Below are 20395 nucleotides of genomic sequence, written 5' to 3'. Positions count from 1 at the left end.
CAGAGCATCAAAGCTACTTTGTTGTGGCCGTTAATGGTGCTGATGACAGCAGAGAGGCTCTCTATGCCAGGTGAAGCATCTCGAGCCAAAGTAAAAGGGGGTAAAAAAAAAATTTTAATTAATAAAGACTGCCAACCAGAGAGGAGCACTGCTGTCTGTCAGGCAAGCAAAAAATAAATAAAACAAACAAAACAAAAAAAAAACTAACTCAAGAATAACTGCCATCTTTAACATTTGGCAGGAACAGCACTCACCAGTTTCTGTAACTAAGCACTCAGTTCACCCCCTCAGGGTAGCACAATTAAAGACATGAGAGTCATCTATAACGTCAAACTTCAGGAGAAAAAAAAAATTCTCCATTACACATTAGGAGCATGCTGGGAAGGCAGGAACGTTTATTCAGTGGCTGCATGTTTCCAAGATAACTTGGGTTATTTTAGCCGAGGCCTCTGTTTCCTTGCAACACACAGCAACAACATGGCTTGTATTATTATTCTTCTCAAACATGAATGCAAGGGGGAAACTCGGTCAGTGCTTTCCACTGGTTATGGCACTCTTAATGTTTCATGGTACATGACATGTCTCAGGCTCTCAGACATTCTCTGTCTTGTTTATTACTTCAGTTTAGACTCTGGGATCGAATTTCCTTGTACTGCCGCTGCTGCACTGAGGCAGGGGAGAGCGTGGCTGCTTTTGAAATGAAACAGACAGAACAAGCAAGGCTATTTATAAGAAGCAAGCGGATAATTGTTGAAGGGGTTAGAGCACCCACAGCAGGTAACAAGTGAGATGCGTGTTGACGTGAACAACAGGATGTCAAGGCAGCGTGGTGATAAAGTCACCAGGTAAGGGCAGGGATGAAAAGAGCAGTTGTTGACAGGAGAGTTACTGATGAGGAGTTTTGTCAAAATCAATACATTGTGAGCTAAAAATAATCAGAAAGTTACGACACAACCAAATTAGAACCAACCTTTCAATATTTTGCCTTTATTACAAGGCCAGCACACAGACATCTTAAACCCATAAAAGTACCACAGCTCCTCATATTATATTTAGAAGACCAGTACAGCTACAGCAAAGAACACATGAGAGCAACAAACCAATGTTTCCATTTACCCCGCAGTAGACAAGCAATACAGTAACATCCCATAATTGTAAGTGCTCAAATGTCAAGGCAGAGGATTAGAGAAATGTTTGAAGTGTTCTCACATCAAACATTCACCAACATGAGCTGGAAATGAGAAACTTTTTGAGTAGTTTTCATGTTTATCTAGTTTGTATATACACACCAAATGTCCCACATTGGCAGAGACGTACTTACATTCTCAGACAAAGACACAAACTGCAATCAAACTAGACTGCGAGGCTGCACCAAATAAAAAGAAACACCAAGTGGAGCAGAAATATTAAACAGTGGAGGCCTGTGGTTGTCTTAGCAGACATGTTTAAAATTATGTCAGTTAAATGGACATGTTTATTGCATAAATATATATCCTGCTAGTTTGGGAATGGAATATTGGGATTATTTATGTCCTCACACGCTCATTTTATCCATTTCCTAAGCAGTTTGCTGCTGAACCCATTCACTCAAACACTTATTCCCTCCTGAGTTTCCTCGTCTCTTGATGTCCCCTCTGTCAGCCTCACTCAGCAACCAGGAAAACCAAGCTAGTCAAGCTCAGAGAGCTAAAGGGTATGTATCATTTGATGATACAAGCTGATAGATGCCTGACAGACTGCCAAACCCCAAAATGTGCTACATGAGTCAAGCAAACACTCCTCCCTTGTGCTGATATGCATTTGCACATGTATCCATCATTGCTATGTGGGAGGTGTGTGTGTCTGTGTGCCTGTGTGTCACACTAGCCTGAGCAAGAAAAGCCTTGCAAGTGTCCATCTCAGTGGCGCCATGGGATGATGGAGGTGGCTGAACTCCAGGGGTGGATGATGAGATGGGAGGATGTGGGGTGACAGGGTTTGATTTGGATGTTTAGAGCAACTCAAGCCATTTAGAATGGGACTCTGAATGCACAGTAAAAAAAAACTACAGACTAGATATCACGTCTACACAAAACAACACCCTTTCCTTTTGCCTTCTCCTTCCCACAGAAATGAACATGTAAGCACACAAGTGTATGAAAGGGTGAAGCCTGGCCTGAGCTCTGAATGTCACAGTCAGTCATTACAGCTTCCCTCTAAGTGATGCAGACAGAAAGCCATTCTGATTGCGCCACCAGTAAAGCCAAGGGGTGAAAAACATTTACATGCAAATACGAATGACCCACTAGCTACTGTGAGCACGCTAGCTATGGTATTCTGAATGCACAGCAACCACAGAAAACCCAGCTCAGAGGACTTGCCAATCAACAGCTCTATTGTAACCGCAGACAGGCTTTAGAAGTAGCTGTTATGTGTGTAGGATATCAATTATTTTTGCTTTTGTGGCCTATTGGTTTGTGACTGCTATTGTTGCAGCTCCTTGTATCAAGAGAAATTAATGGTAATGAATTCAGACCAGGACATAATTTACTGCATTAACATGTTTGCAGTGAAGAAGCTTAAATCCTTTTTACCATTTCCACACAACTACTATACAGACTGTCTACCATGCTCACAGAATCCACTCATCTCTAACAGCAGTGTTAATACCATGTAATCAAAATCCACTTTCAATTTGAACAATTACCATCCATAACCCATCATAACAAACATGCCTCTCTGTCAAATTGAAGTGGTTAGTATCAGAGGACAGATTGCTTGTGGACTGGTTGGGTCGCTGGGGGTGTTGGACAAGTGGACACCCTGGCTCTCTTGCTGGCTGTCACCCATACTTGGATCGGGAACCTTCCTGCTGTCTTCAGACCTGTTGCCTCCAGATGGGTCCTGAATCTGATTCTGTGATTCCCACCCTTGGAGAAGACACTCTGTCCTCTCCTCCTCCTCTTCCACTCATTTCATTTCTTCATATTTTCATTCCCCTAAAAATACATCTAGCTAGAATTTCCCTTCATCCCTTAGTTACAAAACCCAAATCACCATCCTTTTGTTCTTTAACCTTGACGTTCAGCTTTTAGCACTGTGTGATGTTCTCATCTCTCAGCCATTGGCTCCAGTTTCTTGGCTAAAATCCTCAGTGAGCGAGTGGGCCGAGAGTGTATGTGAGCGCTTGCACACATGCTCGGGAGATGAGCAGACGCACAGCACAGCAAGACCTCTTTGATTCAGCGCAGCAGAGACGCACAGCAAGGCTGTACATTAATTGGTGCTTTTGAGCCGTTAATTTAGGTGAGTATGTTCAAGGACCAACATTGCTTCCACTTTCCAACAGCAAGAGAGGCTGAACAAGCATCGTCTCAAGACTTTTCCACTATTTTCCTTGTTTTTTTCCTTCTCTACGCCTGTGGCCATCTCTCTGCTCAGTGCCTCTTTACTTTTCCCAGTTACCCTACAGTTCAGATTCTCCTATAAACCACCAACACGCCGGTGTGCCTTATTGTCTCACCTGCTCTCCGTTCTTTCTTCATTTCATGAAAAGAGACAGCAGGTCACAGTCTCTGCTCCATCCCTCCACTTCGCCAACGGCACCTTGCCCGGTGCCAGCGAGCCAGAGTTTTCGATTTGTTTTTTCAGCATGACTGACTCCCCCAGGTCACTGAACGCATTAAGCTGTTAATTACCTCAAAGCATAAAACAAGTGGTAGCTTGGCAGCAAAATGAGAAGACATTTATTTAAAAAAACAAAACAAAAAAAAAAAAAACATACAGTCACAAGCTTAGAGCCAGAACACCAATGAGATGAGAAGAAAGACCACGGCAACAAAAGCTGAAGCTGCAGCTACTATAGTAAACAATTCTGTCAACAGCAGGAGCAGACAACACAGATGAAAACATTTTATTTTTGCAGTTTCTCTGTGACCATAAAACTACAGGATAGAGCCATTTGGGCTGGAAGTCCCCGTACGATATGAATCAGCTATAAAACAGCAGCAAGATAATACCAGTCTGGCCCAGAAGGCATGGTTTCTTCAGATTCAAGCTGTGCTGTTGTGGGAAATGATTCAGATCATGTATGACCAGCACACTCTCCACATCTCCCACTACACTGTAGTTAACTGTGCCTTATTAGTTATCTGCTTAGTGATCATAGCAACTTCACATGGGAAATAAAACCAAGGAGGTGTGCAAAGTGTGTCGCTGAATGCCATGTTAGAAATAAGAGTTGCTATTTATATCATGTCAGAGAAGAAAAACAATGTAATTGCAGTATAGCTGCTGGCACTGATCTTGCTGCTCTAGGCTTTGGGCTTATGGTGGCTTGTTACTTAGCTTTGAGTGTGTGTATGACTGACTATGTATGTCTGGGGCTGCACAAGTGTTAGTGCCAATGTGCCAATGTGTATTCATGTATGTCGCTTGGTAGATGAAACCGTCTTGTCTCCCTTCCTGACCACGGCCCCTCATTAGTCTTTTCTCTTGTTAACAAATTGGGGATCTGCTCATGCCGAGACCTTATAGAAGAGTGAGGGACATAGAAGGTGTGTGTGTGTGTGTGTGTGAGAGAGAGAGAGAGAGAGAGAAGTCAGAGGGAAGAGCTATGTGGATGCGGCTTAATGACAAGCAAACAGGCTGTGAAACATATTCAGCTCACACACTGACTGTTTATTCGGGTGCAGGATGTAAACGTTTGTGTCCATCTTCATCATGTCTGCCTGTCTTTTCATCCTGTCTCCCACAGTATCACTCATGGCTCTCTGCCAGCAGGATGGACTTTAAACTCATTGGAAATGTCTCTTTCTCACTGCAGCGGAGAATGGAAGAAAGCCTTCTGACTGCCATATTCAGATATAGGAAACACACAAGAACACACTCCCCCTGTGGAGGTACAATAAGCCTACATGAACTGCCAGTTTTACCAACGGGAAGCATCTTTATTCAACAGTCACTTGGCCTTTGGTGATAACAGCTGCAGACTTTGTTCCCGTCATACTGCGCCACCTCAGGCTTAACACAACATGATACTGCTCAAACTTCCCAGAGACATTCTGTCACAGTTAAAGGGCATTGACAAAAAATATTGAAATCACGCACTTTACAAACTCAGAGGAGAGGCTATCCTGTGGTTGCCAGTGGGAGCAAAACCATAAAAGAGGCAGTTTTCAAAGAAAAATGAAAGTGTGCTTATTATTGTCTATATCAGGTTTTTCTCTTTGAACTCTTTCATGTATTTTGGCTGCCTTGGTTTTTCACTGGATGTACAAAAGCTATGAAGTAGAGTGAGAGACGAGAGTAAAATGAAGACAGAGCTGGAAAAACAAGTGATTAAAAGATAAAAAGGAGAGCAGATGATGAAGGAGCAGCCATGTGTGATTAAATGGTGGAGGTGGTCCTGTTGGGCTATACCCCTTATTGCATTTTAATGGGGGGCTGGATGATCCTTGACCCTTTGTGAAGCAGCGGTAGCACCTTAGTGCAGATCAAACTGCCAGGCTTGACAAACCCCTCTGTAAGGCATTTGGGCCTTGAGAATGAAGTGCATTTATATACATATGTGTGTGTGTGTGTGTGTGTGTGTGTGTGTGTGTGTGTGTGTGAGAGAGAGAGAGAGAGAGAGAGAGAGAGAATAATCTCTAATAAGAGAGAGAATATGTAAAGAGAGGATTTAAAAAGATATGGTCTGTGATTTAATATACGTCCTCAGTCCATACATCTCTCTCCCTCTCCCCCTCTCTCTCTCTTTCTCCCTCTCTCCCTCTCTCCCTCCCTCTCCCTCTACCTCTCCCACTCTCCCTCAGTGCGGCTGGCCTGCTCCTCAATCATCAGGCCCTCCTTTTCACCTCCTCTTTCTCCCAGCTCCACATGCTAAGTGGGAACATTGTTACGGTCAATTTGTCCCATTCAGGGTCCCAGTGGGCAGTGTCCCTGCCCTGACAGCCTGCAGACAGAGACCACACTGCCTGAGAGGCCTTGACATCAAGGTCCAAAAGAGATGGAGAGGGGGGTAGAGGGGAAGAAAGAGGAGGAGAGCAAAGCAAAGGACAACAGGGGAGGGGGGAAAGAGGAGGAGAGATGTAATGAGGGGAGCAGGATATGCAGGAAGAATGTGCAAAAGAAATCAAGCAGGGGGGATTGATACAGAAAAAGAACGACAGACAAAAAGAAACAGAGGCTGGGGAGCCAGGTTTAACACAAGCCCTACTAGTCAGTCAGTCACAGGCTGAAGTAGATGGTGACAGCTCTGCTCCCACAGAGGACACATCTAATACATTTGCCTGAGTTTGGCCTAAATCCAAGGATATACAGGAAAGACTGGACTGGCTCACAGGGGTCGATAGGAAACACAGGTGTTCATGCACATATATATGGTGCAATATTGAGATGTAATTAAAGTGAAATAAAAGGTTTACCCTTATGACACATTTTTGCAAGGAGAAACTTAATCTAGGAGTCACTCAGGGGCTGGCTCAGGAAATCATTTTTCCTCACTTACCCTCAGGAGATAGGTACAGTTTTCAATGTAAAGACTTTCTAACAACAAAATAGCCCTGATGAAAACTGCTGACAGCAAGTTGATTATCCAGAGAAACGGGAATACTGTTTGTACAAAGACATGTTACATTTTTTAGTTATTTTTACAGCTGTGAGCAGCTACATTTTATTAATCTCCATTGTATTGAGCTAAATGTAACAATCCCACATTAAGATTTCTTAAACAATCTTCAGTATTACTTACTGTACCAGTAAATGCGAGAACATACGTGGTTTTGTAATGTGGGCAAACAGAACCTCTAACCCGTATGTCATGTAAAGCAGTGCATACAGAACAATAACTAAAGTAGGATTATTTGGTTATAGGCTATAACTGCAGGGAAGTGTGTTTAGCTGCACAAGATGTCCTTATAATTATAAACATCAGGCAAGACAAAGGACCTGCAAAGATGCAGGAGCACTTTGAAGGATATGCAGCCCAAATTTTATGCCGTAAGCTCATGTTTTGTCATCAGCAGACCTTCCTCATCCCTACATATGGATTAATTTAGCATTTTCATAGAGGCAGCAGACTCACAAGATACAGATAGATCATAATCAAAGCATATTAATAACAGAGGTATTGTTTATTTTTTCCCTAGTTTGCACCAGGCTCCAAAAAACACTGGATCCTATATTTCCTATAATACCACTCTGTCACTCCGTTGACTCTTTGATTAGACACCTCTTGCCTCTAGATGACTTAGCTTTGTAAATCAGTTTTCTAGTGAAAATGTCTAAATCTCAACCCCAAGCTGAGTCAATCTCAAATGTTTTTTAGAAGGGTAGTGTTCCTCATGACCACTGAACTGCCTGAAAACTGGTGAAGTGTCCCTTTATGTTTAGGGACAGTACACACATATGTTCTGTGATCATACTCTGTGAATGTAGAAAAAAAACACACTGATGAGGTAAAACTTAATTTCCTGAACTTGCCTAGCAAATTAATCGTTGTCTAATCTGTGAATTTTATTTCTACGCTGAAACTGCTCAAGGTCCCACAGGTGACGTAAACCCCTGCAGAGTGCAGAGGGATGGTGGGGAACAGGGATTCAGTCACTGTGTAAAGACACCTGTTATTTTATAACATAGGGCGCAACACTTGCTTTGTGGCGAGGGGTGCAGAGCGGCTGTTGGCGTCAGAAAGGAGGCACAAACAGGACACCCATTCAACCGTCGCTGGACAGTGCTGAATCACACTTGTTTAGGGCACAGACAGACTGACTCACACACATGCATACACACAAAGTCCATACAAGACAGGAAGGCAAACAGACACAATGTGATAAACAGTGTTTCCCTCTGTCAGATAGAGGCAAGCGCTCTCTCTTCTTTCGATGAAATCCACAGACACACCGGTCTTCCAACTAATTGGCGATTCTGATCCCACAGTACAGTGTGGATCTGTCAAGTGCACATGTGTGTATGGTGGGATGTTGCAGATCTCCCCAAATTTACTAACTTCATAATAAATCACTGGGCACTGCTAGCCAGGGATTAGCCAAGCTCCAGTGAGCAGTTTGTTAAGCTGAGAGGAGAAGCACTGGGGACGGAGAAAACACTGCCAAAAACTGACATCAGCAGTGGGACCTTGGAGCAGTACAAACCCCCCGCCTGGTTTCCTGGGCACACATTTAGCCTTGTTATCTGAGTTCTCCATTGACACAAAATCCAGCCTCTATATTAGGCTTTCACTTGCAGCTATTGCTTTTTTTTCTGTTGAGGTTTCTCCACTAATCACTTCTGGTGTTCAGGACATCAGCTCTAACATCAGGTACACTATTCCTTCGATTGCTTTCCATATGTTTGCCTTACATAATTCTCTGTGCAATCTTGCCCCCCCCATTGAGTCATTTCTTTTGGCAGGAGTACTGCTTCCTACAGTCTGGTTATTTATATAGTGACTCAGAAAACCTTTATCCCCCTGTCCCCTGCATACACAAAGAAATTAAACTCTTTTGAGAAAGCTTATTAAAAATCTGTTCAATGTCATCAAGACAAAAGTAGCTTTTAGGGAACTACCTGAACCTTGACAAAGGGCTAGTGTTTTTGTGTGGTTACAGTAAGTGCAGCATCTTTGAGGTCTTGGATCCCTAATTGTGGATCTCTAATCATGTTCACTATCCTGAAAGAACAACTTTCTAAACAGCACTTGAAGCACCAGGCAAACAACTAATTACTATTCCCAACTCTAATAGGAGTGTTTTTTTCTTGGTTCCTCAGCAAATGAAAATTAAATCCGGTTACAATAAGAGGATCAGAGATCGTATCAGACAGGTATTTCCTCTGTTGTCTATTAATTCATTCCCTCTGATTGTGCTTCTCTTGTAATTACTTGTGGCATAATGAGCCAACAAGAGGATGTCAGCCACTCCTCCTCTGAACATGACACATATGGTTAGTCAATATCTGGTTTATGATCATCTCACCTTTCAGTTGCCTCATGTCATGTTTCATTCTCCTTTTACCATCTCTTGTATCTCACAGCTCTTAAAAAGAAGGTCTGAAATTAAATCTGGTGCAGTACATCAGCCTGATGTTGCATTTGAGCGGAATGGAGGAAGGATCTAACCTGCGGCAGCACCCCTGAGCCCTGGTTGTCAGAGTGGGTGACACCCCAAACGAACAGGTAGTGAAAAGCCTCTCATCCTCCAGGGCTGACTGACACCGCCAGAGAAAGGTCCGTGGAGGTGCTGGTGTTCCCTCGAATTGTGTCCACCCTCACACTGGACAACGACCATTGTCTTACTTTGTTTAGATCTGTCTTTGCTCTGTCTCCCCTGTCTCTCCTCTCTCACACACACTAGGGCTCATTATAGGAATGCTCTGACCCTTGGGGACTTCACTTAATTCTCTGTCTCTCTTTCCAGTCCACAAACCTTGGCGCTGGACAAAAGACAGCTGAAAGGCAATTTGAATTTGAAACAGGGGCCACAACAAAAACATGCAGCTCCCAAATGGATAAACTTCAGGACTTGGAGAGTAAGGGGTCCTTGCACAAAAACCAGAAATGTGATTCTGACACTGTCCAGCCAACTAGCTGATGTACTGTAAAAACAGCAGCTACTGCAGAGGGAGAGAGGAGAGGAAGGGAGGACAGGATGGGAGAGGAGCAGTGGACACAAGGGTCTGTAGGACTGTGTAGTATATCAAACGCCATACATCCAGACAAACACACACTATGAAGGAAACACACACACACACACACACACACACACACACACACACACACACACACACACACACACACACACAGAGTGAGAAAGACAATGAGACGAACATTTAGAGCAGTTCCACGGTGAAGAAACAGTCTCTGCTTCTACAGCTCTCCAACTTTAAACTGGAGTTCTCTAGTTGTGCATTAAAACCAATTTAGTGACAAAAAACGAACAAATCTAATTTACGCAGCGGCTCTAAATATCACAGTTAATCTGATTCTTAGGAAAAAGACTGCTCAATTGAAGAATTATCAATTTAGTCAATACGTAACTGTCAGCCATTTTCAATTACACAGTCGGAGTCAATACACAATCGATAGATACACAGCAAAGCGCCTCTTCAGCCTTCGGACAGCTGAACGCTGGGTGTTTTGTGCGTGGCTGCGAGCTACGCAGTATGAAATTAAGAACTATGAAACGTACCGTGGAGCCAAGGGGCCAAAGATTACACAGCAGCGTGTTGACACAGTTGGTTTTTAAAACTAATTTCCTTATTTTAATCAAATTTATCCAACGCGTCAAGACGCGACAGAGCTTGTGCCCGAGCGCGCACCATCACCACCACCCACTACAGACCTCCACGCTCGGGTCACTTACCTCAGATTATCGTGGGAAAGGTATCGCTGAGACGATGATATGAGTCACTTGTGTGCGTCCTGCTGGATACAAAAATCCGAGAGTGATCGGAGGAGAGGGGAGGCTGGTTAGTGCCTTATCAGATCCTGTGTGGGGCTTTGTAAACTACTCCTCCCTGTCGCACCTGTCTCTGGCAAAAACTGATCCCGCACGCCGGCCTGACATCCCTAAGACAACTGTCTCAGGGGTTGTGTGTCCGCGCCCCCCTGCTGGTTTCAACACACACACACAAGCATACACAAGCGGCACCACCTGTCCCCGGTGCAAAACAGCCCACAAAGAGCTTCTATGTCGCGCAACGACACATGGCATTCCCCGTTAGTCTCTGCAGCAATACTCCCTCACAGACAGCCGTCCGAGATCTCCAAGTACTCTGGAAACGCTGGAAGCAGTGAATGATGAAAAGAAGACTGCAACAATAACCCATCCAGCGCACCCTGGCACCAAACCAGCTGCAACGTTTGGAAATTACATCTGCCGCTCTCGTTGCTCGCCCAGTTGTTATCAATCTTCCGTCCCCACAATAGTTGGTCTATTTTGCCGCTGCGCACGACTGCTGCTCTGTCATTACTGCGTCTTTTTCACCTCAGGTTTCACTCAAAGAAAAGACTCTCGTTCTTTCTGCTTATGCGCCCCACTTCCAAGCAGAGCCTACCCCGATCCAGCGTAGGGCAAAGTCCCATTCATCGGGTTATCAAAAACAGTTCCTGTTCCTTGAGCAGCACTCTGGAGCTTTGGTGAGGTCTGAGGTGGGAGGACCACGGCGTTTGTCTTCTAGCGGTAGTATAAGCTACAGCATCTCCAGCACTGCTCCCTGCTGTCATCCACAAGGGACTCCTAAAGCCTGTTAGTGCCAAAACCTGAAGCAGAATTATGCAGCTACTGGAATGGAAGTGATTAATGACTAATTGGGTTTAATTCTCAGGTGCCAAATCCCTAAACATCACATAAATAACAAAGTCTACCTTGTCATTGTGCAGAGATTTACTTATTGTTTGTGGATTATATTAATAGTGGCAACACGAGGACTGAAACTGGTCATCTTATTTAGACACAGCCAAAGTCACAGAAGTCAACCTCAAACAGGGAGCACTGTTCTTCGGTGAACTTCTAATTTCAAGGGACCAGAATACACAGAAGACAAACAGCAGACAGTTTTAGAAAATGTCTGAAAGGTTACAGTTACACTGCTGACCGTAAAATAAATAAGTAATGTGCAAAGTACCTAAAAGAGACTAACTTTACCAGGATGTCACAAGTAGACCCAACTTGTAAAATAAAGTCAGTTTCATGTACGATACTGAAATGTGTTTCTTCACTTATTTATTTGGCTGCTGTAGTTTTCTGTGGTGCTCTAATAACATATGAGGAAATTACAGTAGGCCCATTTCTCAAATAGCAACTTAATTGTAAAGCAGTTTCCGAGTGTACAGTGACAATGAGTAAATATCAACTGGAAAATGGAACCATCTTTCAGCAGGCAGACATTTCTTCAGTTGCTTCTAATTTCATTATTTGATGTCATATGAATTTGCATAAATATTCTCTGGGACACTTATTTAATGAGAACAATTCCTAAAAGTTCCATCCTTCCATCAATCTCCATATGCTGGAGCCCATAATAAAAGTCCCAGTCGCTGAAAACACATAAAAGATTTCAATACGATTGAGAATAGTTTTTGTAAATCAACAGTTTCCCTTCCTGAATTTAAACTTTTTTTTTGTTTTGATTTTCTCATTAAACTTAAATTAACACAACAGAGGAATAATTTAGTCTCATTAAATCTCAATAAGCCTCCAGCCAAACATAACTGCAACTTTATACAATTTGAGATTTGTGTCTGAAATGATTGTTGTATCTGTTGTCTTTTGGTGACACTTCTATTAAGACTGTTCATCATCAGACAGATGCCAAATAATAATCTAAAAGGTACTTCATGCCAGAATTACCACATGGAAACACATTTATTTACAGCAGTGTCAGACAATGCTGGAGCTGTGTTATAATTGTTAAAGGAGTTAAGACCCTGGACCTCTCCATAAAATTGCTAGAAGCCTAAGCCACTTTTAAGCTGTGATTCATGAATAATTAATTTCTGAAATAATGACTTCTATAGGCTTGAAGGCTCATGTGTGTAGCTCCCTTTACCGTCTTAATAAAACTACTCCCAGCAATCTGGCAGCCTTTTTGATGCAATCTGCTAAGCAGTAGTGCCAAATGAGATGACTCAACTTGTGATTCAGGAGGTTATTTTATACAAGACATAATCCAAAAAACATATTTTGGTTAACATATTGTTACTTCATGTACATGATATACAGTAAGTAACGGTATTATAATAAAACATTATAATGTCTACAGTTTTGGATGTTGGAAGCTATTTGATAGAAACAGCAGGTTCTGGAAAAGGCCATATCTTGGCATATTAGGGCTATTGTTGTACAATACAGTGATGTTGTATAGAGCTCATAATGTGGTCTAAAGTTGTCTGATATTGACATTAATGTAGGACGTTGTTATGGTTTGTTTGTTGTTTGCTGTTTTGTTATGTCATATCTGGATTTACACAGTCCAAATTTGCCTGCGCCGTCATAGTAATACTGGACGACACTGTTTATCCTGCTTACCTTATGCTGCCTTGTTGTCTGTATAATTAAACCTTAAAAAGAAATTTCCCTTTGTCCAATGCAGACCTGCTGAAAGTCTTTGTGCAGGCTGAGGACACCACTCTGACAGCAGTATCATCATTCAGGCAGAAATAGTTTCACCAACAGCAGAATAATGATGAGTTCTCACTTGAAATTTGTCCCTGTACAGTATCACTCTCACATATTACCCAGCATATCTCATGTGTCTGTAAGGACCTAAACAAAGGTATTCTGTCTTTTCACAGAGTGTAGGCTAGCTAACACAGGTACTAATGACATGATAACTTAGAGACTCCCTGCGAGAGGCAAATCAGCTCAGACTGTGAAAATTTCCATCCTTTTCAGGAGGATTCAGAAAAAATGAGTTTCCCATCTCAGTGTACATTTCTGAATGTGCATGTCAGTGCTCGTGCACCAGAACTAGCACCTTTTATTACTTTGTCTCTGCTGCACTGCACTACTCCAAGTTAACTCAGTTTTAAAAACTAACCAGCTAGTTTAAGTGACACTGAACAGCAGTTACTTCAGCCACAAGTCAGGCATAAATGGTAACATGACTGTACAGAAGAGCAAGAATGTCCATTAGACTTAGCTAACATCAGCCACTATTGGCTACTGCCAAAATGTATTCAATTGAGCAGAGTACATTGTATTGTGTATAAATGTAACTTTTCTTCTAAAGGAAGAATAATGTGGTATTTCTTCTGAAAATACAGTTTCACTTCAATTTTTGTGTATCTGCATTTTGCTACTTTTGCACTATATTTAGGTAATTTAGCCCAAGTTCAATTTATTTTACACTTTTACGGTTCAGATTTTTCTTACAGAACATATGATTAGTTTATAGAATAGAGTCTTAGTCATATAGATAGAAATCACCTCCTCAGACAAGATTCAAGTGATGCTAATGTTAATCAGGAGTTATTAGTAATGTACTGTATAATGTATTTATTTAAAAGGTTATTCTGTGTGATGAGAACACTTTGTGTTTCACATTGCGAACACAACACTAACGTCACCCTTTACTCTGACAAGATAAAGTCTAGCAGTAGTTGATTATTTACGCAAATAGCAGTTATGTGGAACCGTGTTTCGGGCCATCTAGTGGATGCTAGTTGCTAATCTTGTTATTTGGCTATTTGATACTCAGCAAATAATTCACATTGGGCTTTTGGAGATTTTTTGCTGAAAATGCTAATGAGGCTCCTTTTCTGCAATGTGTGTATATGTGCAACTGTTGTGTTTCCACTGCCCACACAAGAAAAAAACTGTTGCAGTTTTAAGGTGTTTTAATGATATTTCTGGACTTCTATTAAAACTCTTGAATACAAGACTTTTATTTGTAAGGGAGTTTTTTTTCTTGAATACTTTTTCCAACCAGAGTAGGAGTTACTGGGATAACTGGGGAAACCTGCAGTGTCACCCTGGATAGATGCAAGGAGGTGGGCAAGACTTTCACAATGACTCTCATTGTACACACTGTAGCTACTACTGACAGTGCTCCATTCTCATATTAAACAGCTCTCTGAAAGTTGTTTTTTAAAATCCCCACATTGGCTTTATTATTCAGTTTCAGTCTGTTTTGCATAGAAATGATTTAGTACACAAAAAACTTTGAGCCATGTTCAACAATAGAACTTATGCCATTTCATCTCCTGTCAAAGTTTGTATGCTGGGAATAAATAAATAAATATTCATCTTGTTCATTCGCTTCCTTTCATCCCACTCAGTGTGTCAGAGCAGGCAGCCAGACCTGAGCCAGATAAAAAGAAGAGCTGCCATGAGAAAGTGAGAAAGCTTAAAAAAAATAACTACAACCTTTGATAGGGAATGCACTATTTAATCTTTTATCAATGTGGGGGAAAAGGGAAGGTCAGCACAGTCGTCCTTCCCCTGAGGTAAAGCACTGTGAGTCAGGAGAGAATAGTGTGTTGAGAAAGGCTGTGCACTGCCACAGTTAAATTAACTCTTCATAGCAGGATCTTTTGTCTGCTAACTTCCATCTCTGCAAAAATATGAATGCAAAATAAAGGCATCTCAGTCTCCAAAGTAATCACATGGTTCACCAAGCTGCAAACAAAAGACCATACCCAGTGACTTCACAGGATCAGCAGTCATTCTGACTGCTCAACTAATGGAGCTCAGCCATATAATAAGTGGTTTGACATCTCCAGCTTCGGCATGTTGACAGCTTCATTATTATTGAAAACCACTAAACAAATTACAGATTGATTTGAAATGATTGGTAATACAACAGAGAAATTAGATGAATAATGTTTAGATAAACAAAACAGACATTTAAGATTCATTTGATTTAATTCACTTGCATGAGAAGACTACTGTCTTTTTTCTCAACACTACATCAATGTCAGTTCTTCATATATATGAAATCAAATTTAAAGATGGAAGGATTCCTTTTGAATTATGCAAAAGTCCTCTCTGGTGGTTTGGTGTCACATCCAAGGAACAACTGCCAATTGCTGAACTATTTAACTGACTTTTTTGCTCTCAGACTTAAAGCTTTAACTTATGGGATGTAGACTAGGATGGAGGTTTGACATGAGGAAGAGAAGTTCAAATACTCAAGAAGTCAAAACCACTGACACTAGGCAGGATCTGGAAATGACGATACAAAAAATGACCTTGATTGTAACAGGCCCTGGTGTGAGGTTCTGCTCCAGTATTCATATAAAACATCAAAGCAGTGAACTCAGTTTTGAATTGTTTCTCTTCTCAGCATGATTTGAAAATAGTGAAGCCAATGGGTTTGAATAACAAAGCTTTGTTTGGCTGTGAATGAGTGCAACAACAAGTCTGCTTTCATAAATGATGGATGTTTTATTTCCTGTATTCGAAAGAAGAAAACTCAAGTTCAGAGTTAGCTCATTTTTACACAGCTTTTTTCCATTTTTCAGTCTATGCACAGATCTTTTATTTATGCACTCTCTTATTGTGCAGTACTTGCAGCAGTCTCTTAAGATGACATTGTAATTAAAACTCTATGTAATTGTAAGTTCTGATTACTTATATGATTTAGTTTATACATGGAATAATTTACAGTTAGTGTGTAAACAGATTTGATCAGCTTGCCGTAAATCAACTGGGACCAATCTAGGTGACTTTATTATTACTGTAAGGGACTGCAGAGGCAGCCATCAATCTGTCATTATGAATGTGGTGCAGAGATGACAAGGCAGAGGAAATGAGATAGGATATAGAATGTGAGGAGAAGGCAGAAAGAGGAGACAGGGCATGCACACTATGCCATAAAGAGGCTTGAAGAAAATAATAATGTAGAAAATTGTGGAAAAGGGTAATGCAAGCGAAGAACATAGTAAAAGGGATGTGAATCAATACTAAAATATACTGAGATATTTTTTTATGCACAGACAGGAGAGAGGAAAAAAGCAAAGCTTGGAGAATCAAAGTTTGGTGAAAAAAGCATGCACTCTGCCTCACCTCTCCAAGTCACAACAGATAACAACACATCAGGCGTTTAGTTAGGAGAAAGGTCACAGTAATGTGCCATCGCTGTCAAAACTCATACCATCACAACACTAAGAAACCATAAATATTTCAAAGCCAGTTGGCTCTTGCCATGTTTCCTTACCACCGCCACTGTGGCAGCTGACCCATTGTCAGGGCTCTGGGGTGAAATAAGCTCTCCAGAATAAACAGGGTCCACCCAAAGAAACAGAAAGGCCATGGCTGGTATTCAAAAGCGATGGAAAGTCATAAAACACTGTGTGAGGAAATAGTGCTTTCTCCATGGAAGCAAAGTTGAGACTACCTGTTGACCATTGCAAGACACAGCTCTATTATTTGTTGCTTTTCATTTTGTGTTGCATGCAGTGACCTGGTATTTCCCATGTTCTCTGACTGGCTACAAATCTTTTAGATTATATGTTTTTAAGGTCTGCCAGAGGTTCCCCACAAATCACTTTTCCAATATCCTTTAAAGCACAACAGTCATAAAATGTCTGTAGTCAGTTCAGCTTTCCTTGCAGGGCAATTTTACCCAAAAGATTAAAGACTGTTACTTGTGCAAAAAGTTGAATGCATAAAGTTAATGACTTTTATGAGCTTTTGTGTTTAGCCTCCCCTATATAACTGTATAACACTTTCTTTCCTGCAATGCTCAATTCTCATATGCTCTGATGCACATAATTTGTTATGTTTCCATATTTTGCTTATATGGACAGTCAAATCTAAGACCTACAATTCAAGATGTCATCCAGTATTATCAGATTCAACAACATGAACAGAAATATAATTGAAAACAAAGTGTAAAACCAATACTTTGGTAAAGGTTTACTATATGCTGTTATTTAATCACCCACATCATTGACTAGAAAACAACAGCATATACCATGTGTCCATATTAGTTTTGGTCTAAACGCAATAATTCAACATTTTGGGAAATATGATCTGTCTGGCTGAGATGACACCAGTATCATGTCATTTTGGTAAAACTGGGAAATAATCAAAATTGTCTCTGTGCAAAATAATCCACCTACCAGCATGCTGGCATTACTAAACATTATACATTGCTTATTTCATCAGCACAAAAATAATTTAAAAAAAACAATCTGTCAATTTATGGAGGTTTATGTGCCAGACAATTTGGCACAGAGCAGGGACTTTGTGGAGACCAAGAAATGGTTTAGCATTACACAGATGTGCTAAAGCTTGTTAATTAGTGAGCTGTAAATATGCTGGAGGTGGATTTTGTTTTGACTTGGTCAGGCGAACTCTTTCCCTCTGTTATGAGTCTTTATCATAATGACATGAGTGGTGTTAATATCTAAATAATGCTCAGGGAAAAATGATATTGTTTTCCCAAAATGTAAGACTATTGCTTTAAACTATAGCCTTTATTTTTCTTCTAGAGTATGATATTCAAATCAATACATTACTATAAGAAGCAATGTTTTGATGAATACTGTGTTTAGCAGCATATGACAAAGGTCAATCTCCTGTCTCATTATTTCAACATGCAGGAGCTGTTCTCTCACTCAACCCCAGCTTTGGTTATGCTTATTAATACACTATTGGGTACAACATAGTAAGGGCAAAGGTCCATATCCAGTTTCATCCTGGAGATGATTTGTTGCTGTGTTGTATGTTAGTGATACTTTGTGTTACAGGCCTCCGGAAATTTGTTGCAGGATGTTGGAAATAAGATTCGCATCAGTGGTGAAATGCAGATGAAACCAAGCAGATATGGTCAGCTATTAATGGATACAGAATAATTTCTACAGTTTCAAGGCCACTGAGAGCGACAAGCGGAAAGTGAATCAAATGCTGAGCCAAGGAAGTTTTTTGATGTATGTGAGTTGTTCACAGTATGCCCGAGACATGTGGTTTAATCGTAAATATGAAAATGAATTTCATTACATTATATTTCTCCTGCTCCTTTCATTGCATCGCAAAGCCCATGTCCTTGCAACTCTTTGATGATGGAAATCTCATTGAACTATTTAATCTTCCATGCAAAACGCTTCAAAAACGTAAAGTGCTGTGACTTTCTGTGTATGTACTACAGCTGTGTATCTCAGCTGATGTATGTAAATCTAACTGCTTTTATAGTGCATGATGTTGCTCTTGTCCAATCTGGAGTATTGCATTAACCCTTTTTGTCCTATTTATGGTTCCATTGTTGCATTATATTAAAGCAACTGGTGTGTTTGTTTCCTATTATAGGTAAATGATCTGAAAGTAGACATCCAATTTATTGTGGGAAAGGCTCAAAATATCTTAAAAATGAATCTATATAAATAAAATATATGTGTTCTGCTCTCACATCCATGAAAAATTGGTTATACTGCCAAGTTACTGCTCTTATCTGGAAAGGTATGTCTTCAGGCAGGGTGGGTGAGAGTGGGTGGATTGGAATAATCATTTTACTCTGAGGAATGGGTGATTTTCCTGTTATCTACTAATCTTCAATTACTCAACATCCAGAATAATTCTGGTCTCAATCAACTGATCCAGTGAAGCAGAGTTGACAGTTAAGTAGGAACAGATGAGAGCCTTTGGGGCACGTGTTGCTCTCTTGCAGGGGAGTGTGGCAGTGGTGTGCATGGATTTGCATGTGTCTTCTGTTTAATTGTGCAAGTGCAGCAGTTGGAATTATCCTGTCATTCATAAGCATATGAGACAATAAAAGTAGGAACGGAGCCTTTCCAATGTGATCACAACAACACCCAGTGCTATTTTCTCTCTCTGACCTGTTGACTCTCTAAACCTCATCCTGTTGTAATAACCTGAACTGTTATTGAAGCCTGGATTTTCAACCTGGCCAAAACAAACTTACAACAGGTACTTTGAAATTATTTTCTGACATCAACATTAGAGGTAATCAGTTTCCTTTGTCTGGAGCCTGGTGCAGGCATTTGAGAAAATACAAAAGGACAAACAGTGAAAACTGTAATGGCTTGGATAATGAAAACAAAACCTCTATAAATAAAAAAGGTAGAGTTAATAGAGTTCTTGTGATGATGATATACAGTATCCACCAGCCACTGTGCTGGTTTTACAGTGATGAAATGCACCTTGTTTTGTGAAATCCACATTAAGAAGAATTCATATGAAGATCACATTCCAGACTATTTAAAAAGTATGTTAAGTGAATGCTATTATCACAGCCTGTTCTTCTTTACCACCCATTTGCCCCAGTTTCCTGGTGGCTTTAAAATATTTATTCTTCAATATTTAATACAAAATACACTCACTGCTCTGGAGTGGGAGATCTTAAGGATGTAAATGTGAATAAGTTGAACGCTGTGTGGGTGAGACTGCAGAAAAGGGTGTAAGTTGACTCAATGGGTAAAGACTGCCCTCTCAGGGTTTACCATGTCAACTGCAGTTAACATGGTTGCCTGACTTTCAGCACAGTTGAGTCATCTGGCTAGATATACAGTACAGATGGAAGTGAAATGGTCACATTGGCATTCAGCATCAAATTTGATTCTCCAGTCAGTATTTATTGTTTTATGCACACTAACAGATGGTGTGCAATGCAATGTAATGTAGGTAAGCAACTGTAAGGACGTTTATGTACTTGTGAAGCCCTTTTCCTATGAAACATCCATAGGTGTATACAGTTGTAGAATTATATTATTATTGTTCTGTGGTTTATACACAATAATAGATCTCTTACAGCCTTAGAACTGTTTAGAATCACAAAGATAACATGAAGCATGACTATTCATTCTTAGGTCTGACAAAAAGGATTAACTCATAAAAGACTTACTAGATTGATTCTGGTGCTTTCTTGTAGCATCCTGTGGTCTTCATTAGTAGGTTTGCACATTGTCATGGAGAGTGAAGAAGAGGTATTTATGAAAAACTACATACTTAACTGG

The 20395-nt window shown here is 40.8% G+C and overlaps 1 protein-coding gene across 1 annotated transcript in view; it reads right to left on the bottom strand.

Moving 5' to 3' along the window:
- sema6bb (sema domain, transmembrane domain (TM), and cytoplasmic domain, (semaphorin) 6Bb) overlaps positions 1-11143 on the bottom strand; it is a 114102-nt gene extending 102959 nt beyond the window's left edge. The window contains exon 1 of the mRNA XM_026304967.2: positions 10341-11143. The gene's annotated coding sequence lies outside the window, so the exon portion shown is untranslated. The remainder of the gene's footprint in view (positions 1-10340) is intronic.
- Between the last annotated feature and the right edge of the window lie 9252 nt (positions 11144-20395).

This window comes from Mastacembelus armatus, chromosome 4 (assembly GCF_900324485.2).
Source record: "Mastacembelus armatus chromosome 4, fMasArm1.2, whole genome shotgun sequence".
NCBI classification, from domain to species: domain Eukaryota; kingdom Metazoa; phylum Chordata; class Actinopteri; order Synbranchiformes; family Mastacembelidae; genus Mastacembelus; species Mastacembelus armatus.
Note: the sequence above shows the minus strand (reverse complement) of the source record. Positions and strands in the feature narration are given on the sequence as shown.